The sequence below is a fragment of the Arachis hypogaea genome, chromosome 18, assembly GCF_003086295.3.
Source record: "Arachis hypogaea cultivar Tifrunner chromosome 18, arahy.Tifrunner.gnm2.J5K5, whole genome shotgun sequence".
Classification (NCBI taxonomy): Eukaryota; Viridiplantae; Streptophyta; class Magnoliopsida; order Fabales; family Fabaceae; genus Arachis; species Arachis hypogaea.
In genome coordinates, this window is record NC_092053.1 from 126,225,269 (window position 1) to 126,247,913 (window position 22,645).

At 28.8% G+C, this 22,645-nt stretch overlaps 1 long non-coding RNA gene across 1 annotated transcript; it reads left to right on the plus strand.

Moving 5' to 3' along the window:
* Nucleotides 1-6,762: 6,762 nt before the first annotated feature.
* Nucleotides 6,763-8,700, plus strand: LOC112769030 (uncharacterized). Its single transcript, XR_003186323.2, has 3 exons — nucleotides 6,763-8,019; nucleotides 8,101-8,159; nucleotides 8,267-8,700. It is a non-coding gene; the product is annotated as an uncharacterized lncRNA (long non-coding RNA).
* The last annotated feature ends 13,945 nt before the right edge of the window (nucleotides 8,701-22,645 follow it).

Genomic DNA, 22,645 nt, shown 5'->3' on the forward strand with positions numbered 1-22,645 from the left:
TAAACGCAAATGCGTCCATTCATATCGGGCCTGAGGAAGTATCACCGTTTTCTGATGATTATACCTTTCTTCAAGGTCTTTCCAAAGATCTGCAGGATCTTTTAATGTAAGATACTCATTTTTCAATCCTTCGTCAAGATGACGACGGAGAAAAATCATGGCTTTAGCTTTATCCTTCTGGGATGCATTATTTTCAGCCTTAATGGTATCTCCAAGATCCATTGAATCAAGATGGATTTCAGCATCTAGTATCCATGATAAATAATTGTTTCCAGATATATCGAGAGCATTGAATTCAAGATGAGAGAGCTTCGACATAATGAAAATTTGTTACCTGAGTCTTCTTAAAAATTTGATCAGAGTCTCGTGCTGATAACGTGTTGTGAAATAAAAGATATATAATAGAGATGTATAAATAGAAGACTCTAGTATTAAAATAATTAGCCCAATAATAATTTATATATATATAATAATATTATATGTTGTAATGTGTATATATATACAAAGATAAGGAAAAGTATTAAAAATAAAGAGAGAGAGATTTTGTATTTGTATTATTGCTTGTGTGTAATTGTTAGAGGCTTAAGCCTCTATTTATACACGTACATTAGGTAACTTTTTCAACTTCATATTAAATGAAGTCATTCTTGAGAAACTATATATCATGGAAAATGGTCATCCACGTAAGGTATGATAAAGTATCCTTATCACAACAGTTACTTTATTTTTTATGGACTATTTTTAACTTTTCTTTTTTTACACATATATTTCCTATGAGTTTGTTAGGGTGCTACTTAACAGTGGAGTATCGAAACATTGGAAGTTTATTGTTAAGTACTCAGATATTACTAAAATCTTTGCCATGCATGTCTTGAAAAGTAAAGACAAGAAACGAGTACAAAATTAGTCCTAAATGGAAAGATTTTGTGAGAATGTATAAACTTAGAGCTGGATATTTATATGTATTTAAGAGGGTTTCGAAAGAAGATTATCTAATTCAGGTTTTCGTGATTAGAAAGTTTTCGTGATTAGAAAGTAATTATTCAGCTGTTTGGAGACTTTCTTGTGTTAGGTTTGGGATATGTATTCTATTTTGGACCCTAGGTGTTTCATGATCTAAAATTCAAAGTATGTATGGGATGTGAACTTCTTGGTTAAATTATGTATTTTTTGATATCAGATGTGAACAATTGCTGTAAGCAAATATCTATTATTTGGTTATCTTTTTTCTTTTTGTGTTAACAATCAAATTAATATGCTGTTTTTTTTAATTATAGTGTTAATTAACATCCACAGTTGACTTTAATATGGTGTTACTTTTTTGTTTTGTTTTTCTTAATAAAAAACAAAACAAAAAAATTATCAAACTTAAAACACACCATAACTTATATTAATATCTAGATAATAAAAAAAGGTAACACCATATCAAAGTAAATTCATAAGATATAACAGGATGTTAATTAACATTATAATTAAAAAAATAAGTATATTAATTTGATTGTTAACACACAAAAAAAAAAAGATAACCAAATAGTAGATATTTGCTTATAGTAATTGTTCACATCTGATATAAAAAAATACATAGGTTAACCAAGAAGTTCACATCCTATACATATTTTGAATTTTAGATCATGAAGCACGTAGAGTCCAAAATAGAATACATATTCCAAACCTAACACAAAAAAGTCTCCAAGCAGTTGAATAATTACTTTCTAATCACAGAAACTTGAATTAGATGATCTTCTTTCGAGACCCTCCTAAATACACATAAATATCCAATTCTAAGTTTATACATTTTCACAAGATTTTTTCATTTAGGACCAATTTTGTAATCTCGTTTCCTGCCTTTACTTTTCAAGACATGCATTGCAAAGGTTTTAGTAATGTCTGAGTCCTTAACAATAAACTTCCAATTCTCGACGGTTAAGTAGCAACCTAGCAAACTCATAGGGAATATACTGTGTAAAAAAGAAAAAGTTAGAAATAGTCCATAAAAAATAAAGTAATCAATAAGTATTAAACAATAATTATACAAGTCGATCAACTTTCACATCATACTTAGTCAACCTCTTACTGTGATGTCCAACAACATATCTATGTATTTCAATGTTAATTTATAGGGAAAATATAAGAAAACTAAACTTGATAACAATGAAAAATGTAATAAGGTTATACAGAATGTTGTGAAATGAAAATTGATTCTTGACATCAATACACTTTAAATGTGACAAAACTTATCAACCAATTAGATTATATCAAGAGTGACAAAATCAAAAACAAATGTAACACCAATCTAATATTAAACCAGAAAAAATTAACATATTTTCTTTTTTTGTTATTGATCTCTTCTTGACAGTAGTTTCATTGGAATTGTTCTTCCCAATTCTTTGCACAGCAGAAAGTATAATTAACAACAAAAAAATGAACAAATTAAAAAATAATAAAAAAACAGATAGACAATAGTAAAAGCAACTAATAACATTATATTACACAATGAATTATAGATATATTTTCAAAAAAAAATATGTTAATAAATACAGTAATTGAAATATAAGATGTATAAAACTAACAATAATTAAGAATAAAAAAACTTTTCATATTCCCATGGATCCCATTATCTTCTATATCATATGCAACATCATCCAATCCATTTCTCTTTTACTTTTAATAAAGATATACCAATAATATCTTTAACACAGTGAAATGCATAAAAATCCATATAGAACGGATTATTTCGCCTATCCCCAGGAGCCACAAAAAATATGTCACTTGTGACATACATTAAACCGTTCTCTTTTACTTTTAATAAAGATATACCAATAATATCTTTAACACAGTGAAATGCATAAAAATCCATATAGAACGGATTATTTCGCCTATCCCCAGGAGCCACAAAAAATATGTCACTTGTGACATACATTAAACCGATCTTGACCAAACTTTTAAACTTATAGAAAGCAAATAACTTGTTTATCTCATCCGAATGTATCTAAATTTTTTTTTTTGATATTTTAATTTAAGCTTGATACAATTGTCACAGAGATCAATTAGGACAATTTCATGTTTCAGCTCGGTACCATATTTAGCAATTATTATATCTGGAACTAACACATCATCCTAAAAACAAAAAGAGATTTATCACATACATTTAATTTTTTATTACAAATTTTATTAATTCAGTTATATATGATTTATCTGTTGATCACATAGTTATTAAAAAAAAAAGCCTCAAATTATATATTAATCTAAATATGTACCCGTCCTTTGTATGTGCGGAACATAATTTTTGATTCTTTATCATTTCTCCAATGCTCTCTTGTGCCAAAGAAACGCCTAAATCAACTCAATTAAGTATCTTTTTAACATATATAACAAGAAATCGTTAATAGAAAATAAAAACAATATAATCTCGACCTTTTGCGATCACTTCTACATGCAACAAGACTTATGGTAGGAAAATAGTGCGTAAAAAACCTGTTTCAGCTATTTACAAACAAATACAAAAAAAAAAAGAATAAGAGTATTGCTTGACAATATATAATCCTGCATACTGGGAAGAACCAGAATGGGGAAAAAAATAATGATGCATGGTAACAGAAAGAGTAACCAGGTATAAATCTTAAGATATTGCACGATCTTTAGTTACAAAGCATTTGACTAATGAGCTGCCTAATAGTTCCAAATTAGTATCTTTTGTTCCCTGATAGAACATGTTGTCAAGAAATATAATACATGTTATGGACATTGGTCTTATATTTCTCTAAATAGCAAATATGATACATTTGGGTTGCCTAATTAAGAATTTGGAAGAAGAGTAGTTAAAAAGATGTACCTATTAAGAGCAAAATGTAATACCCTACCAGACAGAGTTTTATGCTTAAGTCATAAAATAGAGGTGGTGAGGTATTACAACTTCTAAAAAGAAAATCTAGTACGTATAGTATTGCAAAAATGTTTATAACAAGGAGCCTTTGAAGAAAAATGGGTAAAACAAACCGATAAATCGAATAGCGCAACACTCCGATCGATAATGTAAATGAACGTATAAGGAGTAAGCTAACACAAAGGAACATACAAAAGAGTGACAAAATACATATATCAAGACTCGAGATTCGGCTGGTGAAGATAACTGGTCCGAGCATATTGGCATATATACATATATAGTGAGGAAGTCCCCAAGAGAACCCAACAGAAAAAATACAAAACCTGTTTCTCCAAAATAACCTCTGAGAGGAGTCAATACAAAATACATATGAACAGTGGAGAATTTAAGTGTCTAAACCAGTATATGTAATCAAAATGAAATCCCAAGATACTAAGGGTGTCTGCGGAAAGGAAGTCTCCAGCATGTCTCAGCGAGGAGCCTCACGTCCTGCATCTGAAAATCACAAAATTCGCGTAGTTGAGAAGCGGAGGTTCTCAGCATGGTAATAGTGCGCAAATATCTAACATGTAATGTCCTGAAAAAGCCGAAGGCAATCTTAGAACTTCCAAGCCATAATTAAAGCATATAAATATAATTAGACCATGAGAAATGTAAAAGTAGGCAACTAGCTCAAGGATCTGCAATTCTAACTAAATATTCCCTTTCCAAATTCTGCAAACCTCCCAACCGCTAACAGTAATGTAAATGCAAGCACAAGTATATCAAGCAAAGAAATGCACAAGTAGGAAGCATATACGACAATTAAGCAAGTAGCAAGTAATGATGCAGTCAATTAGGCAATCCAAACAAATTACATAGAATGCATATGATGCATACCTGTCCTAGTGGCTGATGAGTCTCATCTGTCGGTTATCAAGCCAACCCGACGTGTCCGGTAGCTAACCCGGGCACAGAGTCTGTTGCGCCTTAATATCATTAGAGGGTATATGTGCCCTGTCACCCTTACAACCAGAGAGAGCATACAAACATACTCACATCCAACCCTTTCCATTCATTGTTCATTTATGATATTCATTCATGGATTACACATGCATTTATCCTCAGCCAAACGGCTTACAAATCATAACCCGCAATCAGCCATAATCATCACACACCGCCATTCGGCTCATTTCACACTTAGCCATTCGGCTCTTATCATATACAGCACTCCGCAATCCCCCTTCAACAACTCATATCATCATCATTTATCCTACTCATCATAACATCTCCTTTCTTCATTCACAAGCTACCCTCTTCCCTAGCTTACTCTCATTCACTAGGTATTTTACATTGATTTAAGATTTAGGGAACGAGATTGGGGGTTTATAAGTGTGAAATAACATCTCGGAAGGTTACGAGCTTGTTGGGAATGTGAAGAGCTTGAAAACAAAAGTTTTAGAAAAGAACTGGGTCGCGTGCGTACGCACAGGGATGTGTGTGTTTAAAAGTGTGCGTACGCACAGAAAGCAAAATGTTCAGGGTGGAGCGCGCACACAACGTGTGCTAGCGCCACCACCAGTGCCATTCCCAACGTGTGCGTACGCACAGCTCAAAATACTTCGTTGGTTGTGTGTGCGCACAGGGCGTGCTAGCGCTGTCACCAGTAGTCCTGTCTCCGCGTGTATGCGTACGCACGAGGCTGTGCGTGCGCACAGGACCAAATTCTCGCGGAGTGTGCGTGCGCACACAAACCAGAAATCACAAATTCTGCAGAAGTTGCAGAGTTCAAATTTTTAACCCAAACTTCCAATGATCATATCTCCTTCCACGAAATTCAGATTTTAAACCATTTTAAAGCTTATGAAAATATCTTTCCTTTGATATAAAAATCATCAAATTCCGAAAACAATAGCTCAAGATATGATCCGTTGAAGTTCATCAAAATTCCATGTTTACCAAAACTCGTAAACTCCCCATTTTCAACACATACATGTACCAATCCATACAAAATCAACCCAAAATTCAACTATTCCAACATCAATCATTTCCAAACCCCTTTTTAATCATCAACCCACCAAGTGCATTCAAAATTTAGCCAAATCTCATATCATAATCAACATTCCATAACTCAATTCAATATTCATTCTTTCCTCTCTCAATTTCCAAAACAACAATCAATTCATCAATCACCATATATTTTCACATATCAATATCATACTCCAAAAACATGCTCATCAACAAGAGCTTCAACCATTTTCATCGATTAAACACATCAATTCATATATCCATACAACTAGGGCTGGCAAAACTGGTCGAGCCCGTCGGGCCGATTCGCTGAATCCGCTAAAAAAGGTGGGTCGGGTTAGGATTTGCAGCCCGCCAAACCCGCATTGCCAAATTGGCGGATTTTGGCGGGGTGGGCGGGCCGGTCCGCCGGGTCGAAGATTTTTATTTTTCTTTTTTTTTATTAAATAAAAGTGATTACTATTATAGAATTTTTAAACACTTTTTTTTTCATTTTTTGTTTTTATTTTTCTTTTAGTTATTAACTTTATTTATTTTATTTTACAATTTCGTATATATTTTCAAATTATATGACTTATTTTTTAAAATAAAGATGATTATTTTGAACAATTTTATTGAAGTTAAAAATTAAAAAAAAAGTAAAAAAATTATATTATAATTTGACTATTTTTTACCTGTATTTGATTTTTTAATTTTTATTTTTTGGTTAATTTTAATGAATTTTATTTTTCAAAAAAAAAAAAAGACGCGGACTAGCCCGCCAACCCGCCAATCCGCCATAAAGCAGGGCATGCTAGCATTTTGAACCAATTTTAGTTGGTGGGGCGGGCCTAGGCGGGGCAGGGCGGTTGGGGCGGGCCGGCCCGCTTTGCCACCCCTACATACAACATCACATACTTTACCAACCATTATCACCATTAGTCATATTTTCCACTCAATTCAAATCATCCAAACAATTACATCAATATTTCACAATCCACCAAAATACATACATAATAATACAATTCACATCATCCATTAATCACAACAATATTTCCAAATCTTATTCTAAGGCCACTAGCCTACGTTTTCACAATCACATTACATTTTAGCTACAGGAAACCGAAACCATACCTTGACCGATTCTCGTTCCACTCGGAACACTCTCAAATTCAAGGTTTCCAAAGCCTCACCAACAGATTTCCCACACAAGGCTCCTTTCCAAACTTTCCAAAATCACCAATCAAGCTCCAAAACACACATATAATATGCCTAAGCCACAATATCACATAAAAACACAATAAGTCAATCACCAAATCGCAAAATCTCAAGTCTTAAGCTTAGGGTTGAAAATCTCACCTTACCCAAGGATCAATGGAGCAAGAATAAGTCTTCCCCTCAAGCTAATTTGAATCTATAACACAAAGGAGCTCAAAATCTCAACATTATTACCCAAGAAACTCAAAACTCAAGGCTGAAATTTCAAAGAAGAAAACGTGGCTTACCTCAAGATTGCTTGTATGGGTTTTGTAGAGCTCGACGCCGCGGTTGTGTGACCGCAAACGATGTGTCAATCGGAGCTCCGGATCAAAAATTATGATCCATGGAAGTTTGAAGTGAATAGTAGCAAGGGTTTCAATCTTCCCCCTCCCCCTTTCTTTAATTTCCAGCGTGTGTGTGTTTTAGAGGGAAGAGAGAGCTGAGCTTTCTCATTAATGAATGAGGGTTTGGCTGGGCCCTTGGGCCCAACTTAGGTCTGGTTGGCCCGGTTTAGTCTGTTCGTCCCAATTTTGGGCCGATTTCTCTAAAATTAGTGTTGAAATTCTTGTTTTAAATTTCTCTACCACATTAAACCATAAAAATTTCATTTCTCACTTTCTAGAATATATTTTAATTTATAGGTTAATTAGCCATTAATTAACCGAAATTTACACAAAACACCATCTTAAGTTGTCTTCAATCTCTTCTTACGAAGGAGGGTGGTATATTTGTGACACAGGTAATATAAGACCAATGTCCATAACATGAATCAAACATTTATTAGAGGAAGCAAAATTAAAGTGACATTTATACATTGTTCAGTGCTGGAATATTCAGCCACACTGAGGTCTTCTCTTCTATCTACAACACATTGAGATAGGTTTTTAAGTGTAAGTAATCTTTTACCCTTCTTTATGTAATGCTATTTTGATTTAATAGTTCCCAAATTAAGCAGTTGACGACTTTTGCAGATGTTGCGACTTACACAGCTCATATGCCATCCTATGCTGATATCTGGGGATGGGTCATGGTAAAGATTTTTACTTTATCATAATAAGATATTGTTTTGTATGTTATGTCAGTAGAAAATGGACCTCATCATATCTTAATTATTCTTTTGCTCTTGGAACATAACAGGCTTCAGATTTTTCATTAGAGCTGAATGCAGAAGAGATATACCTGAGAATGAGACAAAGGATTAAGGGAGAAAATAGATATATGGATGGCAAAACATTCTCATCAGCCTCAACATTGAGCAAAGTTGTTCGCAATTCGTAAGTGAAATCAAATTATAATCTCTCAAATATCTATTCTTGACAAGCATAAGCCACTATTAACAGGTTGGACAATGAAACTCATGTACACACAGAGGAAGCTGCAAAGTTCATACATGGCCATGGCAAGCACGCTTAATTAACCAAGCTTGACAACAAGTATCACAACATATAAAGAAAACAAGTGAAATCCCATGTTATGTTGTTCTTCTCTTTTATTTTTCATTAAAGATGTTGTGTGAAACACTTCATGAAAATTTTTATGATTAAAGATTATTAATGAATTAAGGCTGAATATGTTTGCAATATTACTTGGATTTTTTTATGACATTTATGTTTTTCTGTAACACTTATCCATCACAAACAACTCTAACGCTGAACTGAAAAATAGGTGTCGAAAATATCATATTAACTAAATGAGTTTGATTTTTTTTAAGACTGTATTCTTTTTGTTAAGCGCAAGAAGAGAAAATGGAATGTATTTGGTTATTACGGAAGCAAGGTTTCGCAATGCTTTTGCTTTTACGTTAGTTAGATAAAGGAAATAACTTAAAATATAGATTTTTAGTTTGTTTAGTCATTTTTTCATTTTAAATTGTTATCATTAGTTAGTGTATGATATTGGCTTAATTAATATAATTTAGTATTATGCTATTATTTTTAGGATTCTTTTGAAACTAATGAAATCAATATAGTATCTTTGTCTCTAAATTTATTTAATTTACTACTTTTAGCTTAATGTTCTGAAAGAATTACAGTGAGAATTCAAAATGGTCATACATATGATAAATTTTCTTTTATGTCACACATTCATTTTTTATTATTTGATTTTTCATTTTGATGTTTACAATAGAATAAAATCAAAATTGTCATACCTGATATCAAATACAAATCATTGTTTATTTACAAAAATTGTTCATGTATTAATAAAAAATTCATGTGTTCTAATTTTATACTTTACATGTATATGTCAAAATTTAAGACAAGAATTTTATCTAATTACATAAATAGTGAACTTAATTTTGTCTTTTATTCAATGTATTTTGAATTTAACTATAAAACCAATTTTTAGAATTTTAAATATTTCGTGAATGACATTATGGTATAAATAAATTTGATATTTTTTTAAATGGCATTTACCTTTGTACACTTAATAGGAAATTTACATAAGTAATAGGTTTTAAGTTTTAACTAAATATATATAAAACACTAATAAAATAGAAAGCCAAAAATATATTTATGTTTTTTACATTAATTTTAATAATTTTATATAAAGAAAAAGGTATTACTTGTGTGATTTTACAAATAAATTTGTTGTTTTGGATAATAAAATTATTCATTGTTAGAGGTATTATAAATTCATATGTATTTAATGTTTGACTCTTTGTAGTTTATCTTCTATTTTATAGTTAGAGGAGACATATTTTTTCTTGACTGTTATTTCATTTAATGTGTGCAAATTATACATTTTCTTCTCTTGATCAGTGATGTCAAATTTGATATAAATTGTTTTGTGTATTGATGCAAGATACAAGCTACCGTTCGGAGGCCTATTATTCATACGTCAAAGAACTTTTGTCAGAGGGTCAAGTACATGTAATGAAGCTCTTCTTTATTGTTCCAAATCAAGAATCAAATAGGGCCACTAAGCATTAGTTCAAATATTTGATTCCATAGTTTAAGTTAAATATTACATGTAAATCGAATTTTATCTTTGTAGTTGCATTAAGGGTTTTTTCTTATATTTTGATTGTGATTCTGATTAACTATGTTTACTGTTGTTAAGTCACCTGCATAATTATATTACTCATATCACCTTTTTTTTTTAAAACATTAAAATTATTGCTTTTTTCGCTTTACCTATTTCGTTTTGGAAAATGATTTTACTGGGATTCATTATTATTTTAAATTTTAAATATGATTGAAAATTAAAAAAGAGTATATGTCGATTGCCAGCACCCTTGGTTCATTTTTGTAATTATTATGACGTAAGAATAATTTGGAGTTTACTCATGAATAATTTAAACTTTTTTCGTTGTGCCTGAATTAATATAATGTAGAGTGCTTTGGGAGGAAAAAAATTTCAGTTTAATTATGAATATATTTTTAGTAGATTTTAAGGATATTTGATTGTTAAAACATGTTTGATTCTTTTAGAATCATCATAAATTTTACCATACTGATTTCGAAACTCATATACAAATATAAGAAGAAGGCTCTATAAATAAGAAAGAATAAAAAACAACAACAAGAATTATATAATGTGAAGTTTTTTTCATTGTACATATATATGATTGGGAGATTTAGTGAAGTCTTTCCCATGATCGTCATTTACAAAAGAAAATTCTATAGTGTAAAGTCAGAAGCATACTAATTTAAATAAAGTAACTATATATTTCTGTTATTCTTATCATTCTCTAGATACTTTCTATCTATCAGACTTTTTATTATTTTCTTTATGTTTGTGAATTTTATTGGCAATTTGAGCCATTTCAATAAAAGATTACATAAAAAGACAACATTAATTTGTTATTCTATTTGACTTTGATATTCATATTCGTGTGAATATATTCATATATTTCATTATTGTATTAGACTTTGTTATTCTATTAGTTTTTTATTTAATTAAATTTCTTTTATTTTTGGCAATCTAGCTACATACTCTTTTTCAAATACATAACATTCTCAAATATATAATATTGGGTAAAGTATATTTTTTGTCCTTAAAGTTTGACAAAAGTTTCAAAAATATCTCTAAGTTTTATTTTGTTTCAATTTTGTTCCAAAATTTTTTTATTTGCATCAAATATACCCTAATCGGCTAATTTTTCAAAAAATTTAAGATTGATTCAACAACAATTTCATAAAAACAACCCCTCAACACAAGCAAATCAAGCATAATTTTCATGCATTATTGTTATATTGGTCTTAAATTTTTTAAAAATTTAGCCCCTGAGGGTATATTTGATGCAAATCGAAATCTTCTGTGACAATATTGAAACAAAATAAAACTTAGGGATATTTTTAAAACTTTGCCCAACTTCGGGGACAAAAAATATATTTTACCCTATAATATTATAAATCATGTTTCAATCTTGACTTCCAAACTATTAGTGATGATGGAAAGTTAGAAAGTGACCAAGACTAATGAGAAATTTGTTTATTATTATATTCTATTTTTGATGTGGAGTTTGTTTTTTTTTTCATAATTGAATCTAATTATTTTTCATTATAAAATTAATAGTTTAACTAAAAGAATTTTTCTTTTTCTTCGGAATGAAGCAAAGAAGGTAAGTGATTATAGTATTTGGGATAACAATTCTACTAAAATGTTGCTCCATAATAGGCATCACAAGGACATTACTATCATAATTATGCTGAAAATGAACACTTAATGTTCTGAATTTCAAAGGGCTTATGTTTCATTGGCAATATAATTTTCAGGTGCAGTTCTTTTTCTTTTAGTTACGATAGAAAGATTAGATCACTACATGAGAGAACTCTAAATTAAAAGAAAGACTGATGTGGTAATGAAAAAATTAAAGGCAACTAAAGTATTGAAAGCAGAAAGAGACAAATCGAAAGTAGAACTATACATCTATAATCTAATCTCAAATCTAAATAGAGGACATGGTATTTATTATATAAGCACTTCTTTATTTGTTTGATTATAAGTTTTAGGCTATTCCTTTTTCTAATTTATATTTTTTTGTATAGTCAACTGAACTGCATATTTATACCGACATTTATCCATATTTTAAAGCTAAAATATGGAAGCTAAATTGTAAATTTCAATGGCCATGAAAACAGTTTTCAAGACTTTAGAGTTCTTTTCAGCATTAACAGTTTTCAAAATAAAATCAAGGAGGCTATCTTTTTCTCTTTAGAGTTATGTTATCTTTTGGTCTTTACAGTATTGGGGCTTAAATCTATTATTTTGTAATATATAGTCTGAAAGTTTTTTTAATTGCTGTGAATATATTTTTGTTACTTTTTGTGGGTCTAAAAATTAATTAAATATATTAGATCCTATTAATATTCACTTATTACTATCAATTACCTACTTATTATATGTATATTTCTTATATTGTATTCATGGATATGTGCGCTAAATGTGCAATTTCAAATTTCTAGAGATTGTTTCTTTTCTTTTCCCTCCCAAACAAAATAAACTATCTATCTCAAAATTCAAAATTTTCAATTGAGATGTATTTATAAATAGAGCAAGTACCTCTTGGTTGAGTTACGGTCATCTTACCTCTTTCTAGCTCATTGTGTTATTTTCTTATAAAATTTGTTTTAATATTTGTTTAGTTAGATTTTAATTTTAATTCTCAGAATAGCCTTAATTCTAGAATTTTCCAGAAACTTGAAGTTCAATTAGTTGAAGAGAATGAGTAGTGTCAAAAGTACTACATCTTTTCTATATGTATCTGATGATTTTTAATTTTTCAAGAACTTGAAGTTCAATTAGTTGAATTTCAATGTTTCTTTTTCTGATATTTTTCTTTCGTTAAATGAAAAATTCAGAATTAATTTGAGAATAAGAAAGTTCATTAGAGTGCACAAAATGAGTTAAATAAACACTATTATGAGAAAATTATCTCTTTTAGATAGGATTAAAAATTTTTTTCTTAATATCTTGGTGTAATTTCTTTTTTTATTGTGATACGATACTTTAGGATTTTTACATCATACTTTGCCTCACTTTTATTTATTTATTTATTTATTTATTTTTGTTCTTTCCTTACACTTTTGTATTTCTCTTAAATTTTATTTTTTATTTCTACCCAATTTCTCTTTGGTATAAGCTTTTACTACTATTAGCAGCATTTGGATTTTCAAAGCAATTTTTGATTCACTATGAGTTTTGAGAAGAAATGAAAAGTGGCCATTTTAAGTACACTTGTTCTGCCAATGGTAAAAAAAGGACTTTCAAAGACCATGAAATTGCTATCAAAAGCAAAGGTCTCAGTTTTTATTTTTATTATTATTATAAAAGCTTTAGTTTTAATTGGTTCTTGAGTTTCATATTTTTAGAGTTTTGATAAAGTTTTCAATTTTTATTTACATATAATTTATTTCTTTTTCACAGTGGATCCTCAAAAATGAATGTTGTATTAGAGTTTGTTTTAAATACTCTTGAACTCTGATTTTTCTAATTTCTTTCTCTCATATTAATTTGTTTATTTGATAATGTATTAGATAAATCTTGCTCTCTCATATATAATTTTTTTTATAAATTTGGATTATGATATCATAAACACTTAAAATCCTATTATGCTATTATCCATCAGTAATATGTTCTCTTTCTTCTTTCTAATGCTATTGTACATATAGTTGTGATAGTTCTGATTTCTGTTCATTTGAGATCTTCAAGGTATTGGTAATATTTCACTGTCTAATGTGTAAGAAGTTTGATATGCAATATTAGTTCAGAATAGTCAGTCTATGGATTTGATTTTCATGATCTTTCTATTCGCAGGAAAGAATAGTTGCACCTCATCAGAAGCATACAGTCTGTAATCTGAATCAGGAGCTTGCCTCTGGCAATATATATCAAATGTTTTAGTGGCTTTTCTTGCTCAGCAAAGGTGATAAACAGCCTAGAAATGAATTTTAGTTTGTTTGCTAGGTAAGAAGCCTCAATTGTTAACATTTTTTTCTTTTTCTTCGTTGGCGATACCACTTTAATATATTTTCAGACTTGAGCATCGATCCGGTCTAGCAAGAACCGAGTTAGATAGATTTTGCTGCCATGGTAGGATTGCCTTTTCTATCTTAGGCTTGCTGCCTTATGCCAAGAATTGGAGTTGGATAGAAGTTGAGTTTAAAATGTCAGTTTTGCCTTTTCTCCCCATAGCAATGCTTCTATAGTTATCAAACATAGAATTGATGTGTCATTTCATGACTCTTAAACTCTGTAATGGTACATATATGTTTTTGTTATTTTTTGTAGGCCTTACTGTCTTTTGTTTATTTCTTTATTTTTTGATTGAATGATTTATTTCTTTTTCTTTTTTGTTTCTGTAGGGGTAAATATTGAAAATTATTATTAATATATGAGGTCTATATTAATTTTATAAGTATCATGAATATTTTTCTTTTTCTGATTTTTTTGCACCGAAAGGAATTCAGTCTGATTTAGATTTTTGCCCTTTTTTAACCTTCTAATTAAAATTGTGTGTTTTAACTTACTAACCTTTCATTTGTATGATAAGCATTATTGTTGTGAATTTTATATATAAATATATATGTACACCTCTAAAGTTGACCCTTCTTAAGATTTAATTGTATACAACTTTTGATGGGATGGGTGTTTATTGGATTGAACTCTTCCTAATTTCTTGGCTAACAATGATTATGAATTGGTTTTGTGTCAATTTCATCATTTGGTTACTTCATTTGGAAACATTTTTTTTGTGTTAGTTCATTGGAATTAAGAGGTAACCCTATTTTATTAACGTGTGGTCAGTTAAATTTGAAGTGTCTATTAATATTTCAAACCAATTTATGAGATTTGGCAATGATATGTAACTATCTTTCTATTATTCGACTATATCCAAATTCCTTTTGTAAGTTACTATATGTTGTTATTATTAAAAATTATCATGCTCTTTAGAACTTATTTAGTTAATAAACTAATGGCTATGGCTTGGATGAAATGATTTGTTTGACTGTTTTTGAATGGTGTTCATCATGCCTCAATCCCAAGGAAGCTATGCTCAGGTGAGTTTTTGTGAAATTTTTCATCTATTTCATTTTAAAAGCTTATATAAATGCTTATATCTCCAATTGGTATTTGTTAAAAATACTCTGTTGTGTGTTATGCAAGTTGACATGACTTTTGTGTCATTCTTCTCATACAAATGCTTTAAAGTTGCAAGACTACCTTTATGAGGAATGGAAAATAATCTTACTGCTTATCCATTCTTAGAAATAGTCTTTACGCCATTATTATTTACTTAGAACTGTCTTTATTAGAATTGATTATGCTGATTCACTTCATGTTTTGCCTACTTTAGTTATTTGATCTTTATTCCTATTTTATTTTAGTTATTGTATTGTTATTGTATTTTTATCATCATTAAAAATTTAATTAACTCTCCATTTAACTTCATAGAAGTTATATAAAATTAGCTACAACATAATCTTTATATTTACAAAACTTGAATAGAGGTTTTATTTATTTATTTAAGAATTAAGGTAATAGTTTTCTCTCTTAAAAACTTGCATGTTCTTGCACATTTCCAATTTTCTGTGTAATATTCATTTCACGTAGGACCATTCTGAATGTTTAAGGAATCAATGATGCTTGGTTTTAGTTTTGAAACATGGGAAGAATGTAGTAGACTTATATATACTTATTTGATTCTGTTATGCACGTGTAAATCAATTAATTCTTATGTGTGTAATTGGTGAGAGTAAAATATATTTTTTTATTTTATTTTCTCTTTTAATGTAGAAAGTAGAGATCTATTCAGTATGATTTATATAAATTAGACTAGTTATTACACCAATTGAAAAACAAGTGTATATGTTGTGATAAAAGTGATGTTCTTTATCTTAATTAACTCACAATTTGAAGACAAATGTTAGAAGAGTTTGCAACTGGATGTTCCTTTCATTTAAACTCTGACGAAAATAGCTTCCATAAGTATCATAGATTTTCTAATTCTAATAATTCACTTGATAATTTTTATTTTCATTTCTTCAATTGCAAGAGCAGAAGAAAAGATTTAGCCTTTTCTATTTGAGAATAATTATTGCATGATTATAATTCAAGTGATAGATTGCTGACTAATATTAAAACAGGGGATGCCTTTATCTTGACCATAGCAGTTAGTTGTTCACTGGAGCCCCTTTTTTCTTCTTCATATTGGTTTATAGCTTTTTTGGATCAGTAATTGAAATTGGCCAAACTTATAATGTATATTACTATATGAGTTTTAATATAATCTGAATTCACCAATTTAGTCAGTGTTTGGTTTTGAGTTTAGAAGTTGGCCAGTGACTCAAAGGTTAGTCTATATTTTTATTTTCATTTCTTCAATTACAAAAGGAGTAAAAAAGATTTATCCTTTTCCACTTCAAAATAACTATTGCATGGCTATAATTCAAGTGATAGACTGCTGACTAATATTTGAGGAAGCCAGCAGGGATGCCTTTATCTTAACTGTAGCAGTTGGTTGAACATGGAGCCCTTTTTTTTTCTTTTTTATATTGGTTTATAGCTTTATTGAATCAATAATTGAAATTAGCTAGAATTTATAATTAATGTATATTAACATTTTCTTTTTTAATATAATCTGAATTCACTAATTTAGATTAGCGTTTGGTTCTAAGTTTAGCTGCTTCTTCAAGTGCAGGTCTTCTGGCGGAAGGGGAAACGGATCGGCCAAGGCAGAAAAAGAAGGGGCGACAGTTGAAAGTTGGTTGGTGACTCTTCAAAGGTTAGTTCAAATTCGAAGGGAAAAGGCCTTGATGAATATTTAGTAGATGTTCCATGTTATGATTTGGTTTAACTAAATTTTCTAGAGAAAAAATTCTGCTTTATTTGCAAACTGGCTTCTTGAAACTTAGCTTATTACTCTAAAGATTGTGTCTACTACAGAATATTAATATTTATTTTTTAGTATCTATTAATTAAAAAAATGAGTTTATATTTCTATGAATTTTCTTAGACTTTATATTTGATGGACTGGTGTGGTTAAGTAAGATATATGCAATTTACTTGAGTATTGGTGGACTTTAACTCATTCCAAGTATTGATCTATAATATTGAATAAGATGTATAGCTTATAATCAATTTTATGTTTTTTTAATAGATAGTTACATGGGTTGGTAACATGAGGGTGAATGCTACAAATTTGATCAAAGAAAGTATCCCGAGCTACCCTCAAAAGAGTACTAAGATCCGGGAGCACAAAGCAGGCGGTCTTAAGAGCAATTGCTCAGGAGCTATGTTCCACTAAATACCGAATCCAAACATAGTACATAGGCATATTATAAAACGTGAGCCCTTCAGGTATGAATACCTTATAACTTCTCTCATTATAAAGGATTTGATCCTCCCACCCTCTGAATCATTAATTAATTCTAACAATCCAGGCTTTTTAATTAGGAATCGTATGAGTGGAGTGCAGTAATGGGTCACTTCAAAGGGGAGTGCCTCCCGCGCAATAATTGGAACCCATACTCTTAATTATTTATTTAAACGGGCTAATTTTATTATTCATTTGTGTAGATTGTTGATGAAGCTGAGTTCTTTTTATTTGGAACTGATGACCTTACCCAAATGACATTTGGGTATAGTAGAGATGATGTTGGAAAATTTCTTTCCATTTACCTATCAAGCGGCATTCTGCAGAGTGATCCGTTTGAAATTAGTTGTGTAACGTTTATTTGCTCATTGAGGACATATAAAAGATGGTTCTTGAAATTTTTTAACTGTTTGACAATAATATTAAATGTTCAACTATTAAACTAAATTTTGAAAACTCTTGCAGAGTTCTAATTGAAAGGCTTGCAACACCTCAAGTTGTAGTTTAAGAAATTTATTAATCTGGTGTATGGGGGTTGAATGATTAGCTTCCAGTTCTTTGGTTATTCTATTGTTAGAGCTCCTTTCAGTTTTTAACTGCTTTGTTACATTTTAGCTTCCAATCCTTTTTTGTTTTATGTGTGCATTTGTTGTGGAGCTTTTATTAACTATGCTTTTTGTATTTTTTTAAGTGCTTCTATTACTTTATGGTTTTTGTTTCAAATTGATTTTGAAAGCTTGCAAGAATTTGGCCTAATTTTACTAGATTCAAGTATTGTTAGTTAGGTTAAGTTAGATAATTAGTAATATTCTGGCTTCTTTTTTCTCGAATATATTCTTGGGGGTAATATAGTTGTGTGCTTGATAAACATTGATGATTATGCTTTGCTAATAACAACAATTGATAATTTAGATCCAATCATCTATCTATTATTAAGGTTTTGTATAATTAAACAACACATAATGAAAAATATAGAGTTTCAAGATAATATATACTCTGTAACTAAATTTCAAATAATGAAAAACTCTAATTTTTAGGAAATCTTTTTAAAGAAAAATTAATCAGATGTGGTTTGATCACTAAAATAGAAGTGAGTGGACTAATCGGGTTTTGCATGACTATACCATAGATGAAGAAGAGCTGAATAGATACATGCATGACACTAATAGTGTATGTGTTAACGTAGTTACATTTTTTAAGTTGTATCTGAAATAGTAGTCATTTCATGTTCTTAATTTTACCGTTGTGATGCCAGCTTGGTGGAATCAATTTCTTTCTTTCAATAGAGTGTTCTCCTTTTATACTTTTACTTCGTACTGAAACTACTTTAGTTCTTGATATGAAAATGATCAATCCGTCTGGGTATAACAACTGGAATTAATATATTCTGCTTATAGCTATAGTCAATTATATCTAGCATACATTTTGTTTAATAAAAATACTCAAGAAGACGATGCTAAAGCTATAGATATTTGCTTTTTCAAACGGTCCATAACCATCAAAAAGTCAGTTGATAGAACAAGAGATTAGAACAACCAAAAGAGCGAAACTTTAGTTCTTATGATTTCTTTGATAAAAGAAATTTATATTTCCAAGGAAAAACAAAGTGAGAGTCCAAATATATTTTTTATTTGGAGAAAAAAATTTGGATTCCCAACTATAGTGATTATTCTTATGAAAAAGTGTGTTTTTGGGAGTTTGAAGAGTTGATTCAAGTATGAATTTAATTGCTCTGACAGTAAAATATGTATTTGAGTATATCAAGAGAAGTCCCTTCATGGACATTCTTCATGCTCAGAGAGAAGCTGGGTAAATTGTTTATGAGTAAATTGTTATCTCTCCGTACTATGTTTTATGTTATGCTTATTAGCTTATGTGCATAGTTTATGGAGTCACCATGAATGTTTGCAAGATGTTCTTGAAAATGAATGTTGAGTTATTCAAACAAACAACATTTAGAGCAAGAAGCTAAAGTCAAAGATGTTGAACAGTAGAAAAACTAAATTAGAAGAAACTAGCAAATGCTAGGGAATAAAATAGGGTGGACGATATGGCCACATAGTAGGTTCTCATTGTAAATTTAATGGGTGAAAAATCATGAGGATGCCACTCTCCATAATCATTTCATAAGTTATTGGTTTATATCTCTCTTTTGGGATAATCAACATTTTTTGAAGAATAGTCATTAGTATAACTTATTGGAAGTTGCTTTAAGTTGTAAGTAATGTCTGCAGATTAAAGATGCTCTGTAAAATACTTCATGAAGATTTTTATGATTAAAGATTATTTATGAATTAAGGTTGAATATGTTTGTAGTATTACTTAGATATTTTGATGACATTTTATGTTTTCCTGCAACACTTATCCATCACAAATGAATCTAAGGCTGAACTGAAAAATAAGTGTCGAAAATAACTAAATGATTTTGATTGATTTTTTTCAAACTGAATCCTTTTTGTTAAGCACAGTAATAGAAAATGGATTGTATTTGGTTATTACAGAAGTAAGATTTTTTTTTTTTACCAAAGATATGAAGACTCGAACTCGCAATCTCTTAGATGAGTACGGGAAATTTATGCCATTTGAACTATTACTCATTGGCTACAGAAGTAAGATTTTGCAATCTCAATATCTTGCAATCTCATTTTATTACTATACTGTATAAAATATACACGCTTTAGCTTTTATGTTAGTTAGATAAAGGAAAACATTTAAAATGTAGATTTTTAGTTTGTTTAGTCATTTTCTTATTTCAAATTGTTATCATTAGTTAGTTTATGATCATCGCTTAATTAATGTAATTTAGCATTATGCTAATATATTTTAGGATTCTTTTAAAACCAATGAAATCAATATAGTATCTTTGTCTCTAAACTTATTGAGCTTAGTACTTTTAGCTTAATGCTATGAAAAAATTGCAGTAAGAATTCAAAATGGTCGTAGATATAATACATTTTCTTTTATGTCACACATTCATTTTTTACTATTTGATTTTTTATTTTGATATTTAGAATAGAATAAAGTCAAAATGGTCATTACCTAATATCAAATATTCATATACATAAAACTACAAACTATTATTTATTTACAAATGTAATTTACAAAAATTGTTCATCTATTAGAAAAAAATTGATGTGTTCTAATTTTATACTTTACATGTATATGTCAAAATTTAATATAAGACTCGATTTACAAGAGTTTCACATAATTACATAAATGGTGAGACATGTTGAACTTAATTTAGTTTTTTATTTAATGTGTTTTGAACTTAACTATAAAACCAATTTTTAGAATTTTGAATATTTCGTGAATGACATTATAATATAAATAAATTTGATATTTTTTTAAATGGCATTTACTATTGTACGTTTAATAGAAAATTTACATAAGTAATAGATTTTAACTAAATATATATAAAGCACTAATAAAACACGAAGCCAGAAATATATTTATATTTTTTGCACTAGAGATTTTTTTTTATATTTTGATTTTGTAATTTCGAATAACTATTTGTATCGGTATTAAGTTATTTGCATAATTATATTACTCATATCACCTTTTTTTTTTTTTGAAATCATTGAAGTTATTGCTTTTTTGGCTTTACGGGTTTCGTTTTGGGAAATGATTCCATTGGGATTCATTATTATTTTGAAAATTTACGTATTATTGAAAAGTAACAAAGAAAAAAAATAATATATGTCGATTGTCAGCACCCTTAAGAATTCATGCTTCTTAAATCTGATAAGTTGAAAAAAATTTAGAGACACACTAGGAACCATTTTTAAAATATTATCTCTTTATTTTTCAAAAGGTATGTTAAAAATAGATTATATTTTGTGCATTCAAATAGCAGTGAAGTATTCATTTAAGCGTCACTTTCACAATATTTAGGAATAAAGAATAAAAGAAAAAAAATAAAAGATAAACCAAAAAGCAACGTCCTCTATAGTGCTCTCTCTCATTTAAGTTAGAGTTTGGATTAAAAGGTAATGGTTGATAGATTTGTAGAAACGAGTTGAAGTTGGGCAAAAAAAATCTTACATTTATCTCTCTATTTCTTTATTTTATCTTGAAAATTAATAAGTTTGATGAGAGATTTTAAACATCCATTTTTTTTCTCTTTCTCTTTTTCTTCAATCAGCAAATAATAAATAAAATTAAAGGCAAAATAATAATTTTTTCAAATATTTAAGTTCATCTTTTTATGCATTTGGCCCTCTCTTTTTGATAGACCTCTATTAGCATTGAAAAATAACAACTTATATTTTTTGTAAAAAAAATTTATCCTAAAAATAAATGATTTTAACACGATAAATTAAAAAAAAATTTATATACATAAATTGTATTGTTTATGGTTCTTATTCATATTTATCTTTTAAACTGTATTGTTTATATTTTAAATTGTATTTGTTGCCGCATAATTTATGAAGTTGGACAGGATACTACTTTCATGTTTATCTTATCGTGTGCTCTAAATTCCGTGTTATAATATTAATTAACATACTGAATAATTATTATATTCTGTGATATTACTTTAATATAAGCATAATTTTTTTTTGAATATGAATATAACATATATATTTTTATCCAACTTATTTTGATTATATCTTAATATTTTTTAATTAAAATTTTTTGAAATACATGAATCCCATGCAATGGGTTATCATGCTAGTTTGTACATATAACATGTTTCTAAATTTTTATATGCAAAACTTAAAACTCTGTATTCTTTTGTTTATGCCATAAATAAGCATTGTTGTTGCTTACAATGATTCATATTGATTTAAAAGCTTGAAATTTTTTGTACATATTAATTTTATATTTAATATTAAAACATGCCAATTTACTATGTTATTTTGCTATTAATGTATGTAGTACATTATAAAATATAAAAATTGAAGTGATTATTATATAACTTAGATGGATTGGACTAAATATAAAATAGAATTGTATTATTAAATTTTAGTAATTTTAATTAGTTAATAATATAAAATAAGATAGAAGTGACTATTCATAATTGAATAGTTTTAGTTGATTAGACTAAAAAAATCGAAAAACACTCTAAATAAAAAGCCAGATTAACTTTTATATTAAATTCATTAATACAATTTTAATTTTATATAATAGTTAGATAATAGATTAGTAAAAGTAAATGAAAGAATGACTTTAATTAGTATTCGATAAAATATTCATTTAGA